Raw genomic sequence first — 22,078 nt, 5'->3', positions numbered from 1 at the left:
TGGTCTGGTGCCAACCCAGTGAGTAAACTATTGATAGCATTAAGCTAATATCTACACTGTGATTTAACAGCTGATTGTGTTTTGGGATGAGCTTGTTCAAATATTTTTTTATTTATTTTTTAACATTCAGCCTTTAAAAAGCCATTTTCAATTGGTCATTCAATAAATAGGTTGTACAAGTAAAATCTACAGTGAAGTGTTATTTGTTTACGTTGCCAGGCTCCCAGAGAGCTGCTGCAAAGAATCCTAGAGGAAACACTGGTTATCCTTTTCATCCAGTCATGTCGAGACAGACGACCACCCTCCCTGAGCCTGGTTCTGCTGAAGGACTCCTACTGTTAAAAGGGGTTCTTTTCTTCCCACTGTTGCCAGAAAGCGTGCTCAGCGATTTATTCATTTTGTTGGATTTCTCCTTATAATGTAAGATTTTGTCCTCACTATGTAAAGCACCCTGAGGTGGCTTGCTTTAAACTGATGCTATGCAAATAAATGTGATGGCTTCATTTTTCAGCATGTTCTATCTTATATCTTTTACGATGTCACACATGTTTGAGTCCAAATGGAAAACTGGGAGAAAAAAATTGTTGGGTCTTTCCTTTTCATTGCCTGTCTGTTTCTAATTTCCCTTAGAATATCACATCCACAGCCTGCACAGTGGTTTCAAAACACTAGCACAAGAGGCTCATTTTATTTGTCCTTGCATTAAATACTTGTAAACATCGTCTTGTGAGGCCCACCAATGGATGGATAATTAGAAGATTATGAGGCTCGTTCAAATAATGGCCCACATATAGCATTGTTTTAAAGCACAGTGTGTTTCTCATTTACCCATTCACACAGATGTATGTGTGAGGCTATAGATGTGATATTCTAAGCAGCATTGAAAGCACAGGACAAGTTTTGAACAACTTTGGATTCACTGTCTCATCCGGGGGCACTTCTAAGCTTTCCATCTTGCTCATATGATTCATTTGTACTAGTTGTTTTTACTGCTCTGTATTTGGGTTTTCCTTTTACCGTGACTTCTAATAAGCTACCTGCACAGGCCAAATTTTGGAACAAGGATGTTTGACTAATTGAAGCAGAGGCCAGACAGGAGGATTACCAGACACAAAGGTCAGTCAACCCTGCATCACAAAATAAACTTAAAAACGAGATAAAAACCACAGACTGATGATACATGGCAGGGTATCAGCAAATTAATTTCCCTTTTCAAAGCTCTGTTTCTCTTCTCCACTTGCTGAATAGTAGTGACAACTGGGTTATTGTGGTTTTTAGCTTTAAGTATTTATTAGAATTGACAATGAAAACCACATCCGTGCAGTTTTCTGTGTGCCACTGCAGCTGTTAGCAAAGTCTTCCTGGGGTCAAGGATAGATCTTGCTTGGAATTCAAATAAACACCTGCAAACTATGCTTTTGCATTCTTGGAAAAAGAATGTGTACGGAAGGCATTTTATTTCCAGTCAAAGAAGATTTATGAAAAATTCTGCATGAAATTGTCTCATAGGAAATGCAAAATTACAAAACACTAATTCAGTATTTTGACTAGCTAAACAAGTATGTAAATCAATGACATATAATTCAATGCTTTCTTCCTATATTTTTGCACCTGTCTCAGTCTTAACAGTTCTTCCTGGAGTCCTGATCACATACATACACCGAACAGCATAGCATTATGACCGCTGACAAGCGGAATGAATTGTCTCGTCGGCATTGCATCTGTTGGTGGGTTGGATATATTAGACAGCAAGTGAACATTTTGTCCTCAAAGTTGATGTTAGAAGCAGAAAAATGGGCAAATGTAAGGATTTTGAGTGAGTTTGACAAGGGCCAAATTGTGATGGCTGGACAACTGGGTCAGGGGATCTCCAAATCTGCAGCTCTTGTGTGGTGTCCCTGGTCTGCAGTGGTCAGGATCTATCAAAAGTGGTCCAAGGAAGGAACAGTGGTGAATCAACAACAGGGTCGTGAGTGGCCAAGGCTCACTGATGCATGTGGGGAGGGAGGCAGGCCTGTTTGGTCCAATCTAACAGATGAGCTACTGTTGCTCAGAAGTTAATGCTGGTTCTGATAGAAAGGTGTCAGAATATACAGTGCATCACAGTTTGTTGCATATGGGGCTGCATAGCTGCAGACCAGTCAGAGTGCCCATGCTGACCCCTGTGCACCACCAAAACGCCAACAATGACCTGGTGCGTGTGCGTCGCTTACCTGGGGAACAGATGGCACCAGGATGCACTGTCCATCCATGTAGATGTTACTTTGACATGTACCACCTATCTAAGCATTGTTGCAGACCATGTACACCCTTTCATGGAAATGGTATTCCCTGATGGCTGTGGCCTCTTTCAGCAAGTTAATGCCACAAGCAAAAATGGTCCAGGAATGGTTTAAGGAGCAGAATAACCAGTTTGAGGTGTTGACTTGGCCTCTAAATTCCCCAGATCTCAATCTAATGGGGCCTGTGCTGGACAAACATGTCCTATCCATAGAGGCCCCACCTCACAACTTATAAGACTTAAGGGATTTGCTGCTAGCATCTTGGTGCCAGATACTACTGCACACCTTCAGGGGTCTAGTGGAGTCCATGCCTCCAAGGGTCAGGGCTGTTTTGACAACACAATATTAGGCAGCTGGTTATAATGTTATGCCTGATCAGCGTACATTGTCGCATAGGCTTTAACAGAAGGTCCAAGTCATCTCATACAACTGACACTGAATTTCATAGAAAATTTATATTTTATATTTATGTTTTACCACGTATCTTATTTCATACATGATTTCAGATCAAAGTCACAAGTATACAATACATTTCACATACCAATTCTTAAATACATAATATCCCTCTACTAGATGTCATTTATACAACACATTTCACATATAATTTATGTTGGTTTAGGAAATTCAGGTTTAACAAAAAAATATTTTTATCTATTTTTTTTATTCATAATAACTTCCACTCAACCATTTTTTGGTATAATACTGTTTTCTGTGGCTTCCTTGTTTTCACTTGTCTTCACTCTTCATTTAAAATCATTAACCATTACCCAGCAACCTTGGTTTTTATTTAAATCTACTGAGAGAGCCACCCAGTCTCAAACCTCACTGTGTACTTTTGCACATACTTACTAGTAAAAAATATTAACTATTTACTCAGTAACAAAATGACATACTTGGGAGAAACGATGAAATACTAGCTGAATGTTCAGCTATATAAAAAACAAAGCAAAAAATAATAGGTCAGTCAAAATTCTAAGAGTAAATATTTTTGTAGTAATTTTTTTATTTAATTTCAAAGTTTTTGTAATAAGGTTATTATATATTTACCTTGTTATCATGTGAAACTAAGTCAATTCTAAAATTATGAAAATACATTGGCTAACAAGACATTGTCAAATTTTCTTTTTTAAAAAGGCCTCTCTATGTCATAATTTGCTCTAACAGTATGTACCTGCTGTGCCAAAGAGAACAAAAAAGAAAAATAATAAATAAATTGTTCCTGACATTACAAACCACATCATTACATAGTGGATTTTTAGAGATTTCCTGAGCCAGTCTCAAACATTGGGACTGGGGCTGAAAAGCATTTTGTAACCGATTGACGTCAACTCAAACCTAAGTCTGATCCTTTGTGTAAGTCACATGCATCCTAAATGGAGAGGAACATTTGTAGCAGGGCTCTAAAGATGCAAATTTAGAATATATTTTTAAAAGCAGAAATAACTTTTTTAAAAAAATACACAAGCACAGTGAACATTTGCCCTGTGCTAGTATAACTCTCCTACTCATCAGACTCCTAATATCACAGCAGCATCCCTACTACATATGCTATCAGGCTATAGAATTGCTGTCGTATTTAACCCAAGCTCGTCCTGACCACATGAACTCTAGACTTTGGTCATTAAGCGTTACATATGGTTTTGTCATAATGGCCACTTGCTAGGTTAACCTCCTCAATGGTAAGAGGCTCCATCTGGTGCTTACAACAATTTACTAGAACTAATCTACAATACTTGAGGCGTGTATCTAGGAAAATGTTATAGGGTATTTGCAGATACTGAATATTACCTAATCAGTTGAATTTTTTTTTTTGACAGGAACATCCTTAATGGCTTTCGATGTGTCACTGCCAGCCTGTCCTCAAACAAAAAACGACCACATAGGTCGTCTGTACATGCCCGTATTACGACCGAGTGTTACATTTTTGACGTTAAGCGACCTCTAGCGGGTGAGTAAATATCGACACTCCGGTGTCGCAGGTGAAACGTCACCACGAACAAACTTTTATCTAACACTATCCCTAACCCTAACCCTAAACCTAAACCAGTGTTGCGAAAGTGAGGAAAAAGCCGTTTCGCAAGGGAAAAGCTGTTTCGGGAATTAAATCCCGTAATGTGTTCCTTTTCCCCGTAGGGGCGCTAACATAAATACGCTCTCATGGGCCGTATTCCGGTGCACGTTACATACGACCGATGTGGTCGTATGAATTTGAGGACTTGCTGGTCACTGCAGGAGCACTTAGAAAATATTTTGAAGTATATTGATATAATCTTAACTCAGAAACTTTAGATGTTCTGTCAAAATTGTGGGATAATACAACTATGCCAGATTTGTTAATAAGACCGCAACATTTTTGTTTTGAAATAAATATCTTAGTATTTCAATCTGTTCTACATCTGAGAAAATAAATCATAGTACACTGGAATTATATGGAGGTAAAAAAAAACAGATATTAAATCTGTAGCAGTACTAATATATCTTAGTATCTTAGTACTAGTAGTAGTCATGGATAATTCTTGCTGTTATGCTTAGTATGATATTGGAAGTTAAAAATTCTGACTTACACTTCAGTACAACATGTCCCAAAAGTTTGTTCTTCCCTCTGAACAACATGTTTGATTGTTTGTCACCAAAATGGGTTACAGCTGGTCAGTCAGGTACTGTTTAGTTGTTTTTCTGGTGAAACTGTCAGGTCTCAGTATCGAAATTTCTGTGCTTGCATTACATTCGCAACCAAATTTTGGATGCTTTGTTGCCATGGCATGGTAAGGATGAAAAACTACTCTTCCAGAGTGTGAGATTCGTGCACAGGCCATTGCTCTTCGAAATGCAGGAAAAACTCATCAGCAGGTAGCTGAAGCCCCTGGCAGAAGTATCTGCTGGGTGCAGAAGTGGCGGCAAAGGTACCGTCATGGACGAAAGTATTGGCACCCCTGAAAATACACCATTTTTCCCAGAAATTGTTGCAATTACAAATGTTTTTGGTTTATATGTGTTTATTTCCTTGATGTGTATTCGAAAAACACATAAAAGCAGAATAAAAAAGCCAAAACTGACATAATTTGACACAAAACTCAAAAAATGGGTCGGACAACAAAAGAGGATCCTTCAAAGACTTTCCTTGCTCAGGATGTCCATTTGGCCTAACTGCAAGAGCCAAGGATCTGATGAGAAAGCAAAGGGTAAAAGACACCAGTGATGCTGGAAACTCAATCAGAGGCTGAAAAATCTTGGAGAATATGTTTCTAAGAGCACTGTGCATCATTATTTAACAGAGACATTGGGACTGAAAGCTTACAAGAAGCAATATAACCCACGACTAACCAAACTACAAAAGGAGAAGAGACTGGCTTTAACAATGAAGTACGTAACTCTGTACATAAGTACACGACTCTCAGCAATGGTGTTGTGAGCATCTACCTGGCTTTCCGTCTAAGGAAGAATGGCCACCAAACTCCCCTGACCTCAACCAAATTGAGAACTGTTCGGGAATCTTGTTGTATCTTTAGCAGTCCACCACTGACCACTATGAAACAGCTCAACTCTAGGGCTATGTGGGAGTGGGTGAAGATAGAACCATTCACACTCAAGAACTTTGTACATTCCATGCCTGAAAGCCGTGATTGAAGTGAAAGGTGGAAATACTATTATGTGAATATATAATATACTATTTATATTACATATTCACTATTTTAGCTTTTTTACTGGGGAGAAGGAACTTTTAGGACAAAGTGTACACTTTTTTGCTCCATTCACTTTTAGTAATGTTCACGTAAAATTCATGTTTCTCCTCAGGCTTATCTCACATTGTCACTAACACCAAGAAAGGCATCAAACAGCTGCAAATGCTCAGACAAGGCTAAATTAAGTTACATTTCATCTTGCAATGTCCTTGATAAAAACAGATTTACAACAGACAGTCCATGTTCGTACATACTTACAACAATACGTTGAAAATTTGTATTGCTCCACAGCCACTGGGATAAAATTGGTTTCCAAGCTACAGTGAAAATGAGGCCTGCCAAAGAGCCTAGTTTTGGGACACTTCACAGGACCAAAGGGAGCAAATCGAACAAGGGAAATGTTCTAATATGGAATTAATTCAGTTAGGGGAAAAGGTTTTTTAAATCCACACTGGGCGATGTAGTACAGCATGCTTAGACCTGATCAATGCCTTATATCCAGCGTTATCCAGGGCCACCATGTGCTGAGCTCTGAGCATCTGGCACCAAGCGAAGAACACACAGCTGCCTGGCTGGCATCAGAGGAAAAGTCCTGAACATTGAGTGTTCCTTGGAGAGAGCCCAATTCCACATCAGATATCAGATGTGTGCCATTCGACTGATTACATCAGTGAAGAGGATTAAACTGTGATTTTCTATAATACTTTTCTCACGGCTTAGCATTTCCAAGTAAGACACATTAATTTCTCTGAGAGCGGAGTTAATAACTTGCAATTTATTTCAAGCCACAGAACTGTGCTGATGAATAATGGCTTGAGAGGTTGACATTGAAAGATTACATACAGCCCCAACACTGATCATTGCTGGTGTCCTGCAAAAACCTGATATCTCACATTTTTGGTAGTTTATTTTCTTTTTATTGCCACTGACAGATGAGATTATCTTCCACATGCAAAAAAGGTTTCATAATGTTGGAGCCAAGCCAAACGATTGATGGGCTAAATCAACCAGTTTTTTTCATAAAAAAGTTAACTTTCTTGAGAAGGAAGGTTTCTGCACAACACTGATGACACATAGTCACTGAGAGGAAAGCAATATTGCTGTGATATTATCCGGCACCAGATGGAAGGATAACATATGCTGATTGCACCTGCCAAACAGGTCACAGTCAGAGAAGAGTAAAAAAATAACACTGTAGCAAATATGAAAATGAAAAATGACAATGGACAAAAATGAATACATGCAGTAGCTTTAAGGTATAAAATAATAGGATGGAACAAATCCCAATTACGGTCGTAGGATATACACTTTTTATTGCACCCAGCTGCCAACTGCAGTGCTGTTTTCTTTAAATAAAGCAGAACATGACTTTAATTTGATGGATTTTTAATTAAAAATTGGAATTGCAGTAATTAGGGGGTATGGGAATGAATTTTGGTCTGTGGGGCAAAATAGTATTTATGAAGTGCTACAGCAACAAATACATACAAATGCTTTAGCAAGATAAACACTGCAACAAAATAGTAGTACTGTTCCTTCAGTGGAAACAAAGCAATCGTTGCTCAGAAGTCTTTAATCAAATATTTTTTAAAGGGAAATTTAAAAATTTCATGAGCGGTCTTATATATTCCACAAAACACAGGGTGATGCTGTCTCTTGTTTGTAATTTGCCATTGCAAACAGTATGCTAATTTCATAAAAATACTAAAAATACATACAACCCATCTCTAATATCAAGTGGACAAACTAAATACAGAACATATAGCGCTATAGTAACACACCTACACAATAAAATTCACACTGGACACTGTAATGAGCTCACTATTGGCAGTTATTAAAGTCAAAGTGACAGGATGGTAGAAAGGCCAGCTCTCCCAGTCACTTAGCTTCTGCACCTGTCTTCAGTCTGCCAACATTCAATTATACACCCAGGGACCAGACATGACAAGTGTTCACACCTGTCGCCACCCAGATCCAGGTCCAGATTCTTTAATGACCACACAGCCGGGCTGCTGGAATCTGCTTTTGATTGAGCAGGGAAGGTTCCAACATGACAAATGATTCCCATTCACTGACCATGTTGACTGTTGGCAAATACAAATCTGCCTGTTGTCTGTGTTATCAATTAAATAAAGATTAAATTTTCAGACTGAGCCTGGATAACTTGATATCTTTTTTTAATGATTATGATGTTGTCTCAGTATTTTAATGTAAGGTCCAGATCGTATTTGGACAGTTGCATATTATTTTTATTCTTGACAAGGCATGCACTTTATGTCATAAAATTATTAGTGCTGGGACTTTAACATGTTAATTTATTACAGAAAAAATTACGTGTTAAAAACAATAACCCATTTAATCACACCTTTCTCAGTTAACTTAATTTCTGGAACTTCGGTAACACTGATGCACACTCCAGCCCAGCAGGTAGCATTAAATGTACCTAAAGTCTGTCTGAAGCCATGATGAAGATGCATAGGATACACTGTAATGGATCAGTAGCTGGTCACATGACAGTAGTTTAGCTTCAGTCCAGTAGAAACGTCGGACCAACGTGGCAGTTCGGCCACAAACGTTCTCTTTTATTACACAAACACTTCAGCAGAAAGTATTTCTTAATGTTTTTGAGGTGAGTAATAAGCTCCTGAATCTGTCCTCAGTTTAGTTCACCGACGGATAGTTTAGATATTTAATGAATATTTCGGAATGTGTCAGACCTCTGCTGCCCGCACTGAATTTGCATAAAGTGGAAGTCAAGTAAACTTTATGAAAATGAGCTCTGGTGAGACACATCGGAACGCAGCTTGAAACGTGGTGCAATGCAACCAGCATGCAAGCGATGCGTTTCACATAGACAATGAATGGGATGCGAGAAATCCTGTGGACACATTCACTATGACAGTCCTGGTACAGACAAATGGTGTAACCATCCTATAATAGACCACTTTTCAAGACATTGAAAGTGTTTGAATTTATAAAAGTCGTAAAATGTTAAATATAATTGCTATAATTTCACTTAGATTTTGCAGTAATCTGTGAATGTAATAGACAGATAAATATAAATGAAACATCTTTGTTGTTTAAGTTCACGTAAATGTCTATATATTGATGTAGTCATCAACCAAAATTTATCTGAATGGAAAAACTTTGCTTATTGTGTCAAATATTGCTATTTGTCAAAAATGCAATTAATCACGATTAATTAATTACAGAGCCTCTTGTCAATTAGATTAATTTTTTTAATCGTGTCCTACCACTAAAAATTCTATACACAAATACAAACATTCTTACAGACACATTTTTAATACTCACATTTTACATTTTCCCCACAAAACTATTTTAACTCAAGCAACATAGAAACAACTGTACTAAAATATAATGAACAAATGTACATATGTAAGTTTACCAAACACAAAAACACACGTGGCTACATGCTGCACTTGCTAGATACTGAGGCTCTGTTAGCACGCCTGCTCAAAACTAGCATTTAATTTATTCACAACACAACAAAAACACATTCCTTAGACTCTAAACATATTAGCAGTGTATCATAAAAAAACACTACTTTAGTCATGAACCTTCGCATCCTGAAAAAAGGGAGAAATAATCACAGTGGAGATTCAGTATGAAGTTTCTTCAACAGACACTTGAGGAAAACCCCAGGAAACTGGGAGGAGACAAAAGCAATCGATCTCAGACCAACCGATTGAGGTGCATGTGTTGAGCACAGATCTTAAGATCATGGCTTAACTTTAACAATAAAGTACACAATGTGAATTCAACAATATTCTTAAAATATTGTTACCATTTTTTAAATTCTCTTAACGCATTTTTTTAGCCACAGTCTGAAACTTTTAATTCCATCTGTTTTTAATCTTTTCATCCCTCCATCTGTTTTTAACCCTAATGTCATGAATTATGTATTTAACACATTATGACTTTTAACAGATCACAATAGACCCTTTAATGACCCACGCCACGAATGACGTCACAGCTTTAGCTGGAGGCAAAAGAGGAGCCCGCAGCCGTGACCGAAAGGCGAAAGACTGAGGGACTAGGCTCTATCAACTTTTCTAAAATGTCGTCCTGCTGTGTTTTTGGATGCCAGAATAGGAGGAATGACATTGGCGAACGCAAATTAAAGTTTTATAGGATTCCACCAAACACTTGTGCTCAGAGGGAACGAAGTTGTGGTTAAATGCACTGAGGCGAAAAGACTGGACAGAGATGATGAGCTGCAGTCAATTCCAGCCATTTTCAGTACAAAAAATCGCTAATATTCTATTTGTAAATAAAAAATATTGAATTCAATTCAATTCAGTTCAGCTTTATTCCAGACACTGGGTGCAAATACACACACCATAAGAACAAGGACACAACAAGACAATCAAAAACAATAACCCGTTAAATATGACGAGAAATACGGGGAAGCGCATCGCGAGGTGCATTTCCTTGAAAACGACCGATTCGTGGATTATATACCGACTTCAAGACATGTTTTGGACAAAATAGTTTACTGGCTTGTGTCGTCTGGATGTAAAAGGTTGGATTATGGCCGTTTTTTGTGGAATATTTTCATCTGTGTGTAATAATGAACCCGGAAATGTGAGTCTCGCTGTGTACGTTGAAGCCGTGTACAGAGAAAGGATGGATGGATATTCGTTGTTTGTCGGACAAATGTGTTTATATTACCCGCTGTGGTAATCACATCTGAAAGTGGTTTATACCGGCGGATTCATGAGAATCTAAGCTTTCCATCGGCGTATAGTGTTTATATAATCGCGTTTGCAGCCTTCGGACATTCTTTAAATTCCTATGCAAATTAGTAAGTGTACCGCCGGCGGTACACTGAAGTTTAACGGGTTAAAAATGCTCGAGTTTGCAGCACAAACTCCCAGCGCAAACTATATACTCCCAGTCCCGCTTGACTTCTCGCTCCGCTTTTGCCTCCAGCATAAGCCCCGCCCACATAAAACGTCACAATGTTTGTAAACAAATAAAGGGTCTATAGTATTTCCATTTAACCTGTTATGTACACACTGTTGTGAAAAACACAACTGTTTATTACAGATTCTCCTAAAGCATTTTCTAACCTACCACACAGACAGATAATTGCAGACAAAGATATTGTCCGCTTGCCTAGTAAGCTAAATTTGACTAGCCCTCTAATAGCTGCATGAGAATTAACAGAGATTTTAAGCAGCGCCATATCAAACTTGTCATGTCATGAATGTCCTAACAAAAGGTAAGACATTGTAATGGTTGTACATGGGCAGCTCAGCTAGTCTTTACAAAAGCCAATACACATGGACCTGTGATGGAAATGGAGAAAGATGAAAGGCGGCCTCGGCTTAGCTCCCACATGTCAGCAGCACTCACAACCACGGTTTATGGCGCTCTCCGTTTCAGCCACGCCATGGAAGTTTTCTTCTGTTTCTAAAGGGCAGCAATGACATCAAACCCACGGGGAGGAAGCCATTTAGCCGCCGTGCGACAGATAGGGGGATTAAAATTTGACAGAAGAACTGATTGGAATGACAGATAAGGGGAGGAACAATAGTGTAATGTGTGTTGTCAAGCAGAGGATATTTGAAAGGGAATCAGACCTTGGCTGTCAAGAAAGGTTTTTCTTTTCTCTTTGAAAGCCTTTTTTCCAGACATCTGAATGGTTTGACTCCCTTTGAAATTCTAGGTTGGAGCAGCATTGTCTATGTGCTTTTTCTCACATCGAGAGGCAATGATCGGTTTGTGTTTCAGTCTCTTAAAAAATTCAGCGTCAGAAGAAAATGCCAGTACATTTATATGCTTTACACAACGAAACATTAATTTCAATCTTTTATTTTGTTATTTAATTGATTAGGTCATTAGAAAAAACTAACAAATATGCTGAGCCCCAAGCAGCAAGCTCTCATACTGAATCTTTCAGATTAAAAAGCCAGCAGTTGAGACAAATTACACATTGAAATTATTACAGTAGGGTCACAATTATGAAACCTGTCCTGACATTTATAATTTAGTTATATTTGCTTAATTTTTAAAAGGTAGAACTTGTCCAAACTGACACAGAGGCAGCGTACACTCTGCACAGGTTAGCGCTCACACTCACACCTGCAGGGAATTTAGAGCCAGCAGTTTGCATAACCTGCATGTCTGTGGACTGAAGGAGGAAACTAGAGCACTTTGGGGAAACCCACATTGTCACAGGGAGAACATACGCATAAGACCCAGTCTTACCAGCTGGTATAAACCCAGACTTTTATTACTGTGAGGTGATATCGCTAACCACCATAGCACTATAGCTGAAATATGAACTCATCTGAAAGCCAAGCCTTTTAATTTTGGTTTGTTTCCATGCAACTTTCCATCTGGTAAACACTGTCAGCATTCATTACATATGCTTGCGGTTAACAGGACTAAATTCACAGTTTGCCTTACTCAAATCATGAATATTGAAATGTGAGTATATTCATTTGCCTTCATACAAATGCAATAATATGCAATCTGCTTGTGCTGTTTGTCCAACAAACACAGAGAAAGGAGATATAATTAGACCCCAGAGAGATAGTTCTGCTGCTGTTGGGACTTTGTCCACATTTCTTTAGCCTCTACTCCACACCTGGCGCACTGTCATAATTGCCCATGAAACACATAGTTTGTGCTTTTGCCATAGTGTGGAGTTCAGCAGATCAGCCCTCCTGAATGGCCGGCGCTGATGATAGCAGTCATGGTGATTAGCTTGAATATCGGACTGTGCTGGGGAACAGATGGACAGAAATCACCAGCTCAATGTTGTGCAGCCGAACAAATGTGGGCTTTTGGCAGGAGCACCATTGTTGTTGCTCAATTTTCACGGTCCAGACGTTTACGCAGGTTCACCAAGAGAGAAAGGATTTTTTTTTTCCACCAGAGCAGACATCATTTCTCCTTGGCTAATGAGAGCCAAACCCCCACACCGCCTCATCTTCAACCCAAACTCTTTGTTGAGAAATAATCAGAATGATTAATGTTCGAAATGGAAATGCTGAATTTCGGCCCGCCTGATAACCTTCCCCGGATTCAGCTCAGACCCAATTGTCTCATAATACTACTATGCAGCACTTTCTATGAAATTGCTCACAATGAGCAGGCTCCTTCATATTATATGAAAAAAGGGTCATTTACTTGCATCTTGGAACTAGTGAAGGGCCAGGTGCTCTTAAATCCTCTTGAGATGATCGCTACACTTTCTGTTTTCAGCATCAATCAGGCATCCTTATTCAAACAGTGATATCCCTTTACACAGGGCCCTTCAATTCTCTCTGGCTAAATTAAAGTCGTATGTCGTTGTAGTTACTAAAACAAGTGAGGAATTATTAAGCTGCATCTCAAAAGGATGTGCCACATGCCGGTGTGAAGCTTAAGTTTAATATTTTGGATACTGTGCAGTAGATGCCTTTGATGGCTATTTTTTAGCAGGATATAATGAGTGTATGTTGATGAGAAATAAGGACAGTTTTAGTTTTTGTGTTCATTACAGCACAATAGATCTGAGACCTTAGGAGACCTTTAACTCGAGGTTCACTTTGTTGCCTTCAGCTCAAACAAAATACACAAGCTGACACTCGGGCTGCTTGGAGAAGTGTTGACTTACAGTATGTTGGCGTATGTTGAATCAACATTGGTGGCAGTCTCTGTAAGAGAGCTTTGTTTGCCCAGCAAATTAGTTAGTTCATCCATGTATCTGAGAACCTTTTATTTGACCTTCTCCATGTTTGTTAACTTTTCTAAGAACAAAATGCTCCAGAGTGACAACTCTAATTAAAAGCAGTGTAAAGCAAAACCCTACTGTGCCATCGCAGTGTTTTAAAAAGATAATCACCAATACAGACAATGCATTTCCTCAGACCCTTATGTGGAACATGTAGATGTTGATGTTAACTTCAAGGTAACATGATCATATCAACCCATCCAACAATTGCAGTCTTTTACTGTCCTTATTTTACGTAAACTCTTGTAAAAATCTTACATTTATTAACCAGAGTCCATTTCTAAAGATTAATGCTTTACTTTATTTGACAGTGTAATAGTAGGAAAAAACCTCAAGTTCAGTTACAATGAAAACTTTCGGTTGCTGTTGGGTATGTATCTTACAGCAGACTTAAACTGCACTCGTTTGATTAAATGGTCACTGTGCCGGATTAGGTGAATACAACATTCTTTCATTAACTCAGCCAAGACACATATCATACTATACATAGATTACAACCTGTCATGACTAATATGACCATGAGGTAGGAGGTGCAAGGTGCCAACAACCAGAAACAAGAATGTCTACAAACACTGATGTGAGTGATACTGGCTGTCCTCTATTCAGAAAAGTCCAGACAATTAGACACAAAAAAACCACTGTGGACCCAACCATGAGTCGTACAAAGACTCCTTTAACCTGTGTTTTGCTTCACCATGTAATCTGCAGATAAGAAGTCTGTGTCCCCACTGGAAAAAAATCAGGGACACACTCAGTGGCGGCTGGTGAAAAATATTCTAGGTGGAGCTGTGCCATATCAAGTCAGTTTCAACCATCCCGATATAACTGAACATAAACGGCAGGATATCAGTGCTCTGTGAAATAATAATTATTTAATGAGCAAAATATCAAACAATTACTAGGTTTAGTTAGTTTTTGATGGGATGTGTTTTTGTTCAGTATGGTGGTCTACATGAGATAAAGCAATCACTTACTGGGCTGTTTTCACACACTCAACAAAAATATAAACGCAACACTTTTGTTTTTGCTCCCATTTTTTATAAGATGAACTCAAAAATCGAAAACGTTTTCCACATATACAATATCACCATTTCTCTCAAATATTATTCACAAATCTGTCTAAATCTGTGATAGTGAGCACTTCTTTGCTGAGATAATCCATACCACCTCACAGGTGTGCCATATCAAGATGCTGATTAGACACAGGTGTGCCTTAGACTGCACACAATAAAAGGCCACTCTGAAAGGTGCAGTTTTGTTTTATTGGGGGGGGTCCACTCCTCTTTAATGACTGTGCGAAGTTGCTGGATATTGGCGGGAACTGGTACATGCCGATCCAGAGCATCCCAAACATGCTCAGTGGGTGACATGTCCAATGAGTATGCTGGCCATGCTAGAACTGGGACGTTTTCAGCTTCCAAGAATTGCGTACAGATCCTTGCAACATGGGGCCGTGAATTATCCTGCTGCAACATGAGGTGATGTTGAAACGCCTTTGGAGAAGGCTTATGGTAGAGAAGTGAACATTCCATACACCAGCAACAGCTCTGGTTGACATTCCTGCTGTCAGCATGCCAATTGCACGCTCCCTCAAATCTTGCCACATCTGTGGCATTGTGCTGTGTGATAAAACTGCACCTTTCAGAGTGGCCTTTTTTTGTGGGCAGTCTAAGGCACACCTGTGCACTAATCATGGTGTCTAATCAGCATCTTGATATGGCACACCTGTGAGGTGGGATGGATTATCTCAGCAAAGGAGAAGTGCTCACTATCACAGATTTAGACAGATTTGTGAACAATATTTGAGAGAAATGGTGATATTGTGAATGTGGAAAAAGTTTTAGATCTTTGAGTTCATCTCATAAAAATGGGAGCAAAAACAAAGATGTTGCGTTTATATTTTTGTTATGTGTACATATCTATACACATAGTGTGAACCCAGCATTGTTAGACTGTAATATCCCTCTAGATCTGATCACTTTCTAAGATGACATGTTGGATTTTGGTTATAGGTAATGCTGTCAAGCTGGTGTTGCCAGAATTGTGATTTATTTTCTGCTCTTTAGAAAACTTCCTGTGCATCAAACAAGCAATTAGCAAAGTTTCTATCATCTAGAATTAATTACAAGAACTATTACCAACCACTGATTTCAGTATGTCATGGTAAAAATTTCTCACCCCAGATAAATCTAAGATTGTCTGAAATAGATAAAGCACCTTTAGGGAGAATTTCAACCTGAATGTGAAGTCTTGCACAACAGCTGTGCTCTATGAGCCAAGAGCTTTTCTAAACCCTAAACAAAGTGCTTTGTTGCCTAAACATAACCACTGATGGGATTTTGGATGCAAAACCTCGTCTCCGTATGAGACTTGTACATCATCTACTGGAACTGCTGCACTGCAGCTAATAACTGTGGTGCTTCATTCACTCAAAACAAAACATTACCTGTGAACATAATTTTGGAAGCAAACACAATGCCCACTAAAGGTGCAGTACTTAGGAAAGCAGTTTTATTTGTATGCAATTTCTACAAGACAGAGTTGGAGGAGGGAGTGAGTTAAAAGACACTGTTGCCTGTGCAGAATGCAAACAGCTTGGAGTCCTGATTTCATTACCTTCATCAGGACGCATTTATCCTCCATTGTACACCACAGCGAGAAGATGTGGCTATTAGGTGCGATATTAATATTTTAAATGCAGTGATATTGAGGACAAGTCACCTTCAAAGTGAAATAAACAAGGACATATTATCTCTGAGGAGGATACTGCCTACTGCAGATGGGTTTTTCGACTAATTGTTACACTATACATGCAGCAACTGAGCAAATGGCACAACTCATTTCCCAGCTCAGTGCGGTGTTCAGTGCTCTGTGCATAATGAGCTTTTGATTTATTCTACTGATCAATGAGTTTTTGTAACTTAAATTGGACACATTAAACACTTGAATCTCTATGACACTAAAGATATAAATGCATGTTTTCTGCAGTGGTGTAATAGATATTTTAGAAGTGGTTAAGTTTGCTCATTCATTAGACAGAGGAGTGGCCATTTTGTAAAACTACAACACTGGAGTAATGCTGATGCTGTCTCCGTGTCTCATAGGGGAAAACTCCCACAGTGACAAAACAAAGTGAGAAAGGAGAAAAACACTTGAAGGGGCTTTGAAACAGAAGTGGAGAGGCAGGGCCGCCTTGCTGCTGCTGATTAACTGCTCCTGATTACAACAGTTTAACTGTGTTTAACCCAATTTTACATTATATTTCACTTTATTTTCACTCTATTGTCACATTTGGATTTATGCATGTTTGTCTCGCTGCAGCCAGTTACTTTTACTGTCCTTAAAAAAAAGATTCTGAATGTAAATAGCATAGTATATTATTATAATTATAGCATATTACTAAATAAGCACCTCGTGTATCCATCACTACTTCAAATAGTACAAGGGTGAATTTAATTAAACATCCATCCATCCATCTGTCCATTATCTATACACTGCTTCATCATCAGAGTCATAGGGGGGTAAGTCTATCTCAGCTGACTAAGGGTGAAGGCAGGAGACACCCCGGACAGGTCACCAGTCTATTACAGGGCTACAGAGACAAACAATCACACTCACATCTACAGACAATTTAGAATAGCCAATTAATCTCAGCATGTTTTTGGACTGTGGGAGGAAGCTGGAGTACCCGGAGAAAACCTGCATGCACTGGGAGAACACTGAAATTCTATGCAGAAAGATTCTAGGAAGGCCCGGACATGAATGAGGGATCTCCTAGTTGCAAGGCGAAAGTGCTAACCACCACTCCACTGTGCAGTCCTAAAATAAACCAACACATTTTTTAATTAATCCATCAAGATTAAGAATAATCATGCAGATATTCAAGGTGTGATGACAGCACAGGTTCATGTAGTTTGAGATGACATTGCATTGTAGTTTAAAATGGGTGCAACAGACGAGAGTTTTATACAGCTGAGTTGCGACTTGATGTTAATACCCAATAAAGATCAAACCAGACAGGTCCAGACAGTAACCTGAATGGACCAACTTTGCTGATGTTGAAAAGATTTATACCTATAAGTGCTGTTTGTAATACCATCAGGCTAAACCAGTAAACACTGATAAGTCAGCACAAATTGGTAGATTCTGCTCCAGATGAATGCAGCCAACTCTGAAATGCCAAAACTTCTTGGGTATAGTATGTGCATGACAAGTACATTTAATGTAAAAGCAACACAGTTTTTCATGGTTTTGATTAAACAGCATTACTGTTGTTTTTTTAACACATAGTTTACAGCCTGCCAATGTCTTTACCAGCAACATCGACCCTATATGCGTGTGTGCGTGCCTCCTGTCTTCTACTGCTTTAACTTTTGTGTTTGTTTGTGGGCTCTAAAATTTTCATGACATGGAGTACACTGGGGTTTAAAAAAAATAAATAACGGGATATAAAAAAAAATTCAAATGGCATAAATGTTTGAAATGATTGACAAGAGTGAAGAGAAAAGGAGAATACTGGTTCATTTGGAGAGCTGCACTGGAGTGATTCTCTATACCAAATTTTTAATTTGAGTGTGAACTTCTCACTGGTTCAGGTTCTGACTGGCAGAAGAGAGTTGGACAATAGCTATCTGTGGCTGTAGGTTTGTTAACAGTTCAACAAATGTGCAACATAACATATACACCCATCTATGTACACGACAGTTCAAAAGTTTGAGGCAACTTAGAAATTTTGTTATTTTTGAAAGAAAAGCAGTTTTTTCAATGAAGATGACATGAAATTAATCAGAAATACAGTCTAGACTTTGTTAATGTGGTGAATGATTACTCTAGCGGGAAACGGCTGATTTGTTTAATGGAATATCTACATAGAAGTACACAGAGGAACATTTCCAGCAACCATCACTCCTGTGTTCTAATGCTACATTGTGTTAGCTAATGGTGCTGAAAGGCTAATTGATGATTAGAAAACCCTTGTGTTAGGATTTTTTTTTTTTTTTTTGGGGGGGGGGGGCTGGAGAACCCAAGCGCAGGCAAACAGACAGGCAAAAGGTGCTAATGAAGAAGGGTTTTATTTAATGAAAATTCCAAAAACACAACTACAGCAACTAGAACTCGGACAGCAGGGCAGAAACCAAATTAACTAAGGTTATGGTGCTACAAGACTCAATACAATCAAAGCTGAAGGGAAGTACTCACACAATAGAGGAACTGAAACAAAGGAGCAAACACAAACTGAGGTAATCCAAAGGCTAAGTCCAAGAGGAAAATCCATGAAAGGAAAAAAGCAGCAAGGGTCCAAAAACACGCGTAGTCCAGGTGGGAAACAGAGGCTGTGGTAGCATGTGGAGATGGCAAACAATGAACCAGCAAATGCAGAGGGGAAACAGAGGGCTTAAATGGCTGAGGAGTGGACCAGGTGAATGAGGTGAACTGATTAGCTGCAGCTGAAGCCAATTGAGGACGATCAGCAGGCGGAGCTAGAGGGCGAGTGACCAAGAGAAAGAGACAAGAGGAAAGGCTGGCAGACAGACCAGACCATAGATATACTAGATGCCTCGCCGGCCAATGAGCGATGCGTCAGTGCGCCGCCATCTTGGAACGGGAGCAAGCGGGAGTAAACAAACCAGCGATAAGCGTGTTTATCACACCGATTGCCAAAAAGCTCAAAATGCCACAGTCTTGTGCGGCCTGGGGCTGCACAATACAATGCAACCCAAACACAAGGGCACAAGGAATCACATTCCACAAGTGAGTATGTCCTTTCCATTGACCTTTTCACAGATTTCACGAGATATTGTAGCAGAAACCCATGGTATGATACCAAGACGTTGTCAGTCTGTCACTTCTTGATGTGGCTATATCTTTGGAGAAGTGCACACAGAGATGGCAAATTGGGTTTCAGAAATAAACTCATACTGAACTTAGAAAAGGATATATTGTTTTTGATGAGCAGTTAATGAAATCAATATTATATCTAGCTTTATTGCATGCATGCATGGAACACAAGTAAATTGAAGAATTTAGGCATGGCTCCAACTTTGTGCCAGCTCTGAAAATTCTTTAGTAATAAAGCACTGAAAATGAGAAAAGAGAAAAATCCTCAAAATTTTTATTAACTTAATATTAAACTTCAACGTAATTTCAAGATAATTGTTCAAAGATGTTAATCCCATATGGAAATGCGGCACAAAAAAGGAATAATCAGTAGACTAAATAAATAAAACTTAGAAGCTGCTTATCATGGTGATCAGAGAAACCTGACATCACAACAGGTCAACACAACAAACAGTTGCAGGAAAAGGGTCCCTAAAACATGTTGTGCTGATTGACACCATCTCTTTGGGAGTGTAATCAAAAGACGACCTCGTAAGCTTTCAAATGAGCCATACCATGTCGAAATCTATGCATTACAAGGAAAGTTATGAGCAGAAAACTGTGTCGTGTAATGGTCTCGCATATACCAGACGTTGGTTGTTTACAACTTCACTCCCGCTCCAAGATGGCTGCACACTGACGCATCGCCAGCCTATGCTGGACAGTGGCGTGAGGTATCTAGTATATCTATGGACCAGACCACACAGGAGGAAAAAACAGGAATAGAACAAAAAGGCAGTAACAGAGGCAGAATCCTGACACATTGTGCTTTTAAGTTAGCACATGAATAAAAGTGAGAGTGACCCCAAACTTTTGAATGGTAGTGCATTATGGGATCATTATGAGGGCTATCATTAAGATTGGCAAAACCTCAGCACAGGTCAAAACAAGCAACATCTACCAATTTAAAGTAGGATGCATGCTAACTTAAATCAAACACCCTGACCATGTTTCATAATGGACAGGTGCATGCTGGGTTTGCCTTAAGGCAAAAATAGAAATTATGGACCCTCGAACAGCGATTTCTCCATTCATTAAGGAACGTCTACCTTCAGTGAAGTGAAAGCAACTGTAGAGGCAGACTTCTTTTTCTGCTGCTGTGTTTTATGGAATCCCAGTTGATTTTTGAGGGATATAAGTCAGTATTTATTATGTGACTGGGAGGAGACAGGAAAAAGGACAGGAATGATACAACAATAGGCCAGTTTTTTTATACGTAAATATGCAGTTCTAATTGAAATAAACACCATTTCCTTCAAAACTAAAAGTCTGCTAATCATTCTTTTTTCATTCTCTCCTGTCTGCCCTGCAGAGTGGTTGCTGATTAGTTGAACTTGGAGAAAACCGTGTTGCACTGCAGATTAATGCTGACTTTCAGACAAGTCTGGAGTTTTGAACAGTTCCAAACTTTGTGTGATGGTTTTAAAACTCTTTGAACCATTTCTCAGACATGCCAAAGAATAATCAAATACCCCACTGATTCGAGACAAGACATGCATTTTAAAAACAAGTAGTACAGGGGGCAAAAGGCAAGGTGCATCCTGGACAGGTCACCAGTCCGGTAGTGATCAGATCTTGACCAACCTAACAAGAATGCTCTGGCATGCAGTTAAATTTTAATACCTTTCGCTGTTGTCGATGGATGGGACTTCATCACAGTGTTGCTAAGGAGTTCCTTCCCATCATTGCTAAACACAGAAGCAGCGTCGAGGTTGGAGATGTCCTGCCAAAAGCACAAGCAGGTTCTTGTCAAGTTATAGACAAGAAAGAGAAAATAGAGAAAAATGTTATGCAAGTGCTCAAACAGGTAGGTCAGGATACAGCACCTCTTTGTTATGTTTAGTCTTGGTCTCATGTACACTCAACAAAAATATAAACGCAACATCTTTGTTTTTGCTCCCATTTTTTATGAGATGAACTCAAAGATCGAAAACTTTTTCCACATACACAATATCACCATTTCTCTCAAATATTGTTCACAAATCTGTCTAAATCTGTGATAGTGAGCACTTCTCCTTTGCTGAGATAATCCATCCCACCTCACAGGTGTGCCATATCAAGATGCTGATTAGACACCATGATTAGTGCACAGGTGTGCCTTAGACTGCCCACAATAAAAGGACACTCTGAAAGGTGCAGTTTTATCACACAGCACAATGCTACAGATGTGGCAAGATTTGAGGGAGCGTGCAATTGGCATACTGACAGCAGGAATGTCAACCAGAGCTGTTGCTGGTGTATGGAATGTTCATTTCTCTACCATAAGCCGTCTCCAAAGGCGTTTCAGAGAATTTGGCAGTACATCCAACCAGCCTCACAACTGCAGACCACGTGTAACCACACCAGCTCAGGACCTACACATCCAGCATGTTCACCTCCAAGATCGTCTGAGACCAGCCACTCGGACAGCTGCTGAAACAATTGGTTTGCATAACCAAAGAATTTCTGCACAAACTGTCAGAAACCGTCTCAGGGAAGCTCATCTGCAT

This window comes from Acanthochromis polyacanthus, chromosome 4, assembly GCF_021347895.1.
Source record: "Acanthochromis polyacanthus isolate Apoly-LR-REF ecotype Palm Island chromosome 4, KAUST_Apoly_ChrSc, whole genome shotgun sequence".
NCBI classification, from domain to species: Eukaryota; Metazoa; Chordata; class Actinopteri; family Pomacentridae; genus Acanthochromis; species Acanthochromis polyacanthus.
The sequence above is the reverse complement of the archived record's forward strand: the minus strand, read 5'-3'. Positions refer to the sequence as shown.